Consider the following 9800-nt stretch of genomic DNA (forward strand, 5'->3'; position numbering starts at 1 on the left):
ACATATTGCAGCCTGAATCCATTCTTGTATCTTTGTGATAAATTGTTCACATTTATCTGCTTTAGGCTGAAACCACAGGTCTTGATCAGCATTCTTTTCTTCTTCATCACTGAGATATAACAGCACCAAGTGATTGACGTGTGTAAATTCTTGATAGAATGTGTCATACATTCTTATTTCCCTTTGCACAATAGTTATATCAGGGGCTTGTTCTTCTTCATTTGCCAGAAGACTTTCTATTTCGTTTGACTTTGCAGTTAATTGTCCTAGCTTGCATCTTCTGGCTTTTATAAGCCCAGTCAGCTTGTCCTCTAATCCCTTGGGTGTTAGCTCCCTCTTGCGGACATTCTGTGTAACTGCACCCTCTGGCTCAGGCTCCGTGAGTTTCGTTGCAGTTTCACCGTCCATCTTTGTTGTTATTGATGAGAAGATACAACGTGAGAAGAGAACAGTAATGATTTAACTCTTTGAGTTCTTCAGGTGTCACATGAGACACTAGACACTTCTTTTATTCAGTTGACATGCACAATGTTCTTATTTGTTTCGTTTTTGCAACGTCGTCATCCAGTTTAGCTCAGCAAAGTAACGTTAGTTTCTAAAGCTGACGTCACGTCACGAGTCCACATGCTGATCGTTGCTAGCTCCTGCTTTCGTCATCAACGAGGGGCTTCTTTAACTAACTCTTCCAATAGCCAGTTTATTTTCTTGATAACGATGTCAATAGCAATATTTCCTCTTGGTTAGACAACTTTTTGACTAATGTAATGGCAGAATTTCTTCGGAGTTTCGTTTACCATTTCGTTTTCAGTGCGTGCAGCAAAAAAGTTTCAGACTCGTGTCCAATGGCTAATACAAATCTGTATCCACAGTTATGATGTACACTCACGGACTCAAGTTCAAGTTCTTTAATAGTTGTCATACAGAAGTACAGAATACTTTCATACAAAATGCTTCTTACTGTTACGCTCCAGAGACTGTGCTAGACAAGATAGTATCAAATAACATAATAACATAATATAGCATGAATTTAGAAGAAGAATGAGGTCACAGTTGTTCGGTATAGACATATGTACAATGTTCTGAGTTACCATATAATATACAATACACAATACTATGCAGTGTACTAATGTACAGTACTATCTAGTGCAAAGCAGAAGTGGGATGAGGTACAATTTTAGGTACAATTTACAGTAAGGTGTACGAGTTGTAGTGCAATCCTTCATCCATAAATATAAAGTGTGGGGAGTGGGTGCTACAGTGTGTTTGTTTAAAGTGGGTGTGTGCTATAAAGTGTGTGTAGTGGGTGCTACAGTGTGTTTGTTTAAAGTGAGTGTGTGCGTGTGGATGTGTGTGCTATGTGTGTTTGGTGGTTGTTGTTGTGTAGTGTTCATTCATTGTTCGTTTAGCAGCCTGATGGCCTGGGGATAGAAGCTACTTCTGAGTCTTTCTGTGCTCGCCTTGAGACTCCTGTGTCGCTTGCCTGACGGCAGCAGTTCAAAGAGGCAGTTGTTCGGGTGGCTCGAGTCCTTAATAATTCTCTTAGCCTTCCCCTTGCAACGCTTGTTGTAAATGTTCTGGAGAGTGGGGAGCCCCCCTCCAATTGTGCGTTCGGCTGAACGTGTCACTCTTTGTAGTCTGCTTTGGTCTTTTGCAGTGCTATTCCCAAACCAGGATTACGTTTGAAGGTTCTTTACTTTCTTTGGGCAGTCACACAATATACAACATCATTCTTCAACAGGATATAGATCGAATTAGGATCGGTGGACTACGTTTTGGACTACGGTCAAAAAGTTATGTGCTTCCATACTGCATGGGCACTGTCTCACTACCAGGCATGCGTTGTTCATGGCACGGGGTACCACGGTGTGGGACCTCACTCGCTATTTGCATATCAATAGCTCCGGTCGTCAGGTGTGTTAAATACGTTCTCAGACACATTCACACCTAACCTTGTTGTGAAGACGTGTTACATTCCATTCGTAGAGGCAATTAGGCACTGTCTTTAGTCTGTGCCCAAGCGAGGGGACATTAAATGCGCATTCGCGGGAGCGCGCGCACGCGCAGGGAGCGCGCGTGCACGTGGTGCGTGTCACCCCAGATGATTTCAATAACGCACCACTGCTCACTACTAACTAGGCACTTCAAGTTCACTGCATATAAAGACTCTCGCACATGCGCAGTAACACATCTAACGTACATGTAATGTTAATTCTTCGAAATAATTCGCAACTAAACTATAAATATGGCTTATAGCATACCACAGCATTACAAATTAAACTACTGCTCGTTTTCTAAATATATAAAATACAAGTATATTCAAAATATAAACTTTCAAGGTTTGGCTCTTACACTAACGATAAATCTCATCGCTGGCACTCAAAGTGTTAAGAGTTCTCTGTGACTCAGGGAAATCCAGCTCCCCTTCTTCTATGGACACAGATATACTCTCATCCCCTGAGTCAACGTCATCAACGTCATCAACCACTTGGTGAGTTTCCCGTCTTTGAAAATGAGTTTATGGTGTTTTTTGAAGGATTTTGGACATGCCCATTAGCAGGGCTTATAATGCTATATACCGAACATCTCCTTTAAACTGTTTACTGTTTTACTGTATGTTCCGTCAAGTCGCTTGCGACTCTGACTACAGATTGCCGCCTCCAACTCTCCGTCTCTCTCCTGTGTATGATGTTTTGGTCTTCCCAGACCAAAAAAATAAGTTAAATCCGGTATATAAGACGCACTAACTTTTTGGGGCAAATATTGAAAGAAAAAAGTTTTCCCATTGAAAATATATAAATAAAAAAAATTATGTTACAATATTGTTTTATCAAATATAATATTTAGATATACTTGACATTTATTTTGTCAAGGTTCACGGGTAACGTTAGTTTGCTAGACAGATAATTTACCTCCAGGTTCATTGAATATTGAAGTTTTCAAGGACTGGATGGAAGAAATGTATATAAACAATAATCAAAAGGCTATTTTCATCTGTGGGGATTTTAACATTGATCTTTTAAATCCAAACAAACATAAAATGACTGAGGAATTCATCAACACATTGTATAGTTTGAGCCTTTATCCAAAAATCACAAGACCCAGCCGAATCACATCCCATTGTGCCACTCTGATAGACAATATATTTACGAACATTATAGAAAACAATACAGTGAGTGGATTACTAATAAATGACATCAGCGACCATTTACCAGTTTTTACAGTTTATGACAACAACTACACAGAAAACAAGCAGGACAATAAACTACAATTTAAACGAGTAAGGACTGAAGAATCAATGAACGCTTTCAAAAATGATTTGCTACTACAAAATTGGGAGATAGTATATAAAGAGGATGACACTGATAAAGCATATGAAACATTCTTATCTATATTTAACTTACTATATCACAAACATTGTCCAATAAAAGAATATAGCAGTAAACATAAACACTCAGACAGCCCATGGATCACAAGGGGATTACAGAATGCATGTAAAAAGAAAAATACACTATATAGAGAATTTATAAAACATAGAACTAAAGAGGCAGAAAATAAATATAAGAAATATAAAAACAAGTTGACTAATATTATGAGAAGATGTAAGAAGGATCATTATAGTAGAATATTAGATAACAACAAATATAATATTAAAGGTGTTTGGAAGATATTAAATGGTATTATCAGGAATGGATCAAGACAAATAAACTATCCTCAGTATTTTATGGAAAAGGATCAAACTATTAGCAATATGGATGATGTGGTTAACAACTTTAATAAATTTTTTGTAAATATTGGACCAGAATTAGCGGGAAAAATCCCAGATCCAGTGACTCCTGAAGACATAAAAGACAATTACATTGAAAGAAATCCTAGTTCAATGTTTCTGGAAGCGGTAGATGAAAATGAAATTATAGAAACTACTAATAAATGTAAAAACAAGACATCTACAGACAGTAATGAAATAGATATGAAAATAGTAAAAAATTTCATTATTGGGATTTCAAAACCACTCACGCACATCTGCAATTTATCATTCAAAACTGGTCGATTTCCGAATAAAATGAAAATAGCAAAAGTCATACCTCTGTTCAAGACTGGAGATAAACACCACTTCACAAATTATAGGCCTGTTTCTCTACTTCCTCAGTTTTCAAAAATATTAGAAAAACTCTTCAACAACAGATTAGATAAATTCATTGATAAACATAATTTACTCACCGATAGCCAGTATGGATTCAGAACACACCGGTCAACATCACTAGCGTTAATAGAACTAATTGAAAAAATCACAAATTCCATAGATCAAAAAAAACATGTAGCTGGAGTATTCATTGACCTAAAAAAAGCATTTGATACTATTAATCATGATATATTAATCAGGAAATTGGAGAGATATGGGATCAGGGGGGTAGTATTGGACTGGGTAAGAAGCTATCTAAATAAAAGACAACAATTTGTGACAATGAGAGATTATAAATCTGAATGTTTGGACATTGCTTGTGGTGTCCCCCAGGGGTCAGTGTTGGGTCCAAAACTGTTCATCTTGTACATTAACGAGATATGTAAAGTATCCAATATATTTAAATGTATTTTATTTGCGGATGACACTAATCTTTTTTTTTCTGGTGAGAATGTCCAGCAGCTTTTAGAGGTCATCACATCTGAAATGAAGAAATTGAAGGAATGGTTTGATAGAATGAAATTATCATTGAACTTGAGCAAAACTAAAATTATGTTGTTTGGAAACTGTAGATTGGATACTCAGGTACAAGTTAAAATAAATGATGTGATTATTGAAAGAGTTTATGAAAATAAATTCCTAGGTGTAATAATAGACCATAAAATCTGTTGGAAACCTCACATAAAACATGTCCAATCTAAACTCTCACGAAGCATTTCAGTCATGAGTAAAGTAAAGCACATCCTGGATAGAAAATCACTCTACATTCTCTACTGTTCACTAGTTTTACCATATTTAAATTACTGTGCTGAAGTCTGGGGAAACAATTATAAGTCTACACTACAACCACTTTTTATACTCCAAAAAAGGGCCATAAGGATAGTTCACATTGCAGGTTATCGTGATCACACTAACATATTGTTTCTGGAGTCAAAGACATTGAAGTTAAATGATCTTGTGGAATTTAAAACGGCACAATTAATGTATAAAGCAAAAAGTCATGCACTTCCAAGAAACATTCAAGAATTGTTCTTTGATAGGGAGAGGGGTTATAATCTGAGGGGAGATCACAATTTAAAGGTGCTAAACGTACGCACTACCATGAGAAAACACTGGCATCTCAATATGTGGAGTGAAACTGTGGAACAGTCTTAATGTGGTGCTAAAGCAATGTCCAAACATGAGACAATTCAAACTGATGTATAAGGAAATTATGTTCACAAGGTACAGGGATGAAGAAGGGACTTGATATTCACGGGTGTTTACATTTTTATTCTGTTTCTATTTTTATTTTATTTTATACATATATAGTTTTTGTTTTTTGTTTTGCATATATATATATATATATATATATATATTTTTCTTTTTTTTTTTTTTTTTTTCTTTTTTATGTTTAAAATAGTACACTCATTTGAGTAGTGGAAAAGGGGTAGGATTAAATAAGTGTATACTTCTTCCTACTCCTTTTCGAACATGCAGATTGAGTTGTTTTTCTTTTTTGTTATTGTTTGTTGTATTCATTGCATGTTCGAAATAAAGACTTCAAATCAAATCAAAAATTGCATGGCAATCACTTGTCCTCAGCCATCATTCTTTCACCTAATGTTGTGAAGACAGTGTGTGACTCCTTTTTGTTCATTAACATTAGCATTCTTTATTTAAGTCCGACATTTTCATATGACAAATTAAGCTGCTCACTCATGTATAATTTATTTGATTTCATTGAGTCCATATTAAGAAATAAAGTTCAGTTACATTTACTCAATTCACTCATGTATAATTTATTTGATTTCATTGAGTCCATATTAAGAAATAAAGATAAGTTACATTTACTCAACACAGTTGTGTGGAAAAAGGCGACATAACATTTTTAAGTAAATCCAACGATTTTTTTCTTTTTTTAATGTAGACACCACCCTAACAGTAAGGGGTTTAAAATGTGTAATAAACCTAAGTGCTCTATAGACAGTATCCAGTGCATATAGGCATTGTGAAGATGCATGCATGTGTATATAACATCACCATAAATCATAGACATAAAGGTGGCAGCAACAAGTCTCCTTTTGGCCTCAAAGACCAAAAAGATAAAAACCCAATGTGTGGATAATACTGTATAAGTAATTACATTTTCAGTTGCTTGGTAACATCATTGTTGCTCCAGTTGAACATCCTGTTAGCAACATAACAGTTGACAATCAGCAAACTTAAATGAATAAATTAAATCTCATTGCATTTTTTAACAGAAGGTAGGTTTAACAGAACTGTTGTTGTTCTTGTTGATGATGACTAAGCCCTTTGATCTCTATCCCCCTGGATATCAACAGAACCAAACCATTTCAGATATCCAATCTGCTTTCTACGGAAGCCGAGAACGGCCACGTCTTTATTTATTATTTTATTGCCGTTTTCTCGTGATAACAACTTTATTATTTCGTTATCTCGCTATAACAAAGTTTGTTTTCTCGTGATAATGACTTATTATTCAGTTATCTCGATATAACAAAGTCCGTTTTCTCGTGATAACAGATTATATATTTCATTATCTCGATATAACAGAAGACCTTTGTAATTATATTTTGATAATTATCTAAAACCATGTGCAGAACTCAGAGATGATTGCGAGCTGGTTCATGTGATCACGCCGTCCTGATTTGAGCCTCCAAGAGCTGCCACTGGCTGCTGTACTGTACTAAACAACTTACTGAAATAAATGAATCCGTTATCACAAGAAAACAATCTTTGTTATGTAAGGGATAATGTATAGCTACGAGGTCATTGTCGCAAAATAATTGACCGATGCGGAGTTTAAAATACCGAGCCGCCTCAGCCAGGTGTTTTAAACGTCAGTGAAGGTCAATTATTTTGCGATGATGACCGAGTATAGCTATACCTTATCCCGCTTATTACATGGCTAACTTACTAACAATATACCTAATTCATTTTACAAAATCGACAAGACGAGATCAAATGCAGACGCAGTTGTTCTGTGGCTCTCTCAGCCCAAATAAAGTGATTATTATTATCGCCGGTGGCAGCCCGGCAGGTGTGTCTAATTGCACTGAAACAGTGTGTGTCAGTGGGGCTTGATTGCGAACAGCTGCGCACAGCGGTCATTATTGTTCCACAGAGGTCCGTTATCGAGTAATATCGGACCTCTGACGAGCGCTATTGACCAATCACAAGCAAGCATTTCGGCGAATGTGAAAACGCCATGTTTCTCGTTATCACGAGAAAACGGACTTGGTTATATCGAGATAATGAAATAATAAGTCATTATAACAAGAAATGGGACTTTGTTATATCGAGATAACATATATATATATATATATATCATGATATATTTTAATTTGGTTTTATGTGATTTCTCCATATCCTGGTTGTATAAAAGAAATTATCCGAAAGTGATCCATATTTCACCCGATCCATAATACAACACCTGACTCCCTCAGTGGCACATCATTCCATTATGTGTTTGAATGTGTGACTGTCATTTCACAAGCACAATCAATGCACAATCATAGATGACTAATGTATTTGTCCGGTATGACGAGTTAATGCAAACCATTACAATGTCAAATAAATGGTACAGTGAGTGCAACTGGCATACAAATCACATTGAAAGCATCGCGTTCAAGCCGATGGATTAGGTCAGAACTCGTTGCTTCACCATCATCTTATTGCTTTGCGGGTGATACGGACATGGTCAAACAGGAAATGAGAACATGGCTTTAGAGAGCCACATCTCTCCTGGCTGATGCAATGCCATCGCTTCAGTCGATGACTAGGCTGAGGATTTGTGTGAAGGGAAATTACTGTCATTTAGTAAAATTTGCCAAGGGAAAAGGTCCTAATTTCAACCTGTAACATAATTATTTTGGCATAGCCTTGTTTCCATGTCCTCTGTGACTGAGAGAGGGAGATGGGCTGATGTCCCCTCGCAAGCACTCCCATGTGGATTGCACTCATCAAATCCATCATTAAAAAACTGTGAGTGTGATTCTCATGGGCATCTCAGAAAGCATAAATGGGACGGTGATTTTGAGTGCGGCCAACTTTGTACCCAAGGAGTATATAATGTGTAGTGCCGGTTAGTTTACTATCTATTAGAGCACAGAATGCTCTCCAGTCCTCTGCATAGGAGAGTGGGTTCAACTGCTCCAACTAAGTTGGATGTCTAAGCCAAATTTGGCATGTCCAAGATTATGCTTAATATGCATACCAACTAACGAAATATGTTGATGAATGCTTCTTAATTTCACAAATTGTGATTGTGCATCTTGCACACACCACCTTATGTTCTTGTTTGCCACTCAAGTATGCAGCTGTGAAGTTTGAGTACAAACCTTCATCAGTTGAAGCGGGCGGGGTCATGGTATTAATGTGTTTTCAGAATTCAAATGAGTTTCCAGGAAACTCAAGAGGACTATTGTGTGAAAACATTTTAACTGAGTGTGTGTGTGTGTGTGTGTGTGTGTGTGTGTGTGTGTGTGTGTGTGTGTGTGTGTGTGTGTGTGTGTGTGTGTGCGTGTGTGCGTGCGTGCGTGCGTGCGTGCGTGCGTGCGTGCGTGCGTGCGTGCGAGCGAGCGAGCGAGCGAGCGAGCGAGCGAGAGAGAGAGAGAGAGCGTGCGAGAGCGTGCGAGAGAGAGAGAGTGGAGAGGGAGAGTTGGTTGTTTTCATCTTGTTGCAGGTCCATTATGGGTTGTTGGCCATTTTAACAACCTGTGGGGAATGAAACCCTCTGTTTATGGAAATTCCATTTCCTTTGTCCCCCACAAATGTTATTCCTGTGGTCTCTTTGAAAGAGAGAGATAGAGAGTGTGTGGACTCTCCAGAACAATTTGAGCAAAGTTCTTTCATATTTAACCTCAAAACAAGAAGTTTCTCGAAGGCTGGCTCAGGAGAACCAGTGGGAAGGAGGGGACTAGTACTTGACGATACCAGCAAGTTAGCCAAAAAACATGGTGGTCCAAACAAACAACAACCATGCTGTGGCACACCATGTAACATGGCATCAAATGTATGTACAGTGTGTGCTTGGGTGTGTGTGTGTTTGGGCAGCAACAATATCTGCATTATTCTCACAGGAGGGACACCACAGGGTTGGGAAAGAACTGGTTGTCATTTCAAAGTTTTTGAGTTTGATTTTACTTTATCATTAACACTTTGAGTGCCAACGACGAGATTAGTCGTGCTAACTCGCCATGCGTTGAGTGCCAATGACGAGTTTTCTCGTCTTTTAATCGTTATTTCTTTTATTAGCGATATCCATACATTTTTCATCCATCCAGCCTGACGTTATCATTGTGAATGGGTCTGAGCTTGAAAAGGGCAAATACCGCCGCCTATCGTCTCCCGGATGGTAATGCATCATTGGATTGGATTGGGTGGCCATGTGCATCAGAAAAAAAGTCCGGTCCGGGGTTTTTCCATCTCTGGCCAGCAGTATCGTGTTACCAGATTGACTGAGGACCCTCAGAGCAGCGTCGATTCTGTGTTTCGGACTATAACGTTGGATCAATAAACGCGATCAATATTTGGAATGGCGATCAGGAAGTGGATTCATCTTTTTGCAGAACATCTGATGTGAGGTAAGGACTCTATTTTACCAGTATTGGGTTAA

Source organism: Notolepis coatsorum (assembly GCF_963971535.1).
Source record: "Notolepis coatsorum genome assembly, chromosome: 1".
Taxonomy (NCBI): Eukaryota; Metazoa; Chordata; class Actinopteri; order Aulopiformes; family Paralepididae; genus Notolepis; species Notolepis coatsorum.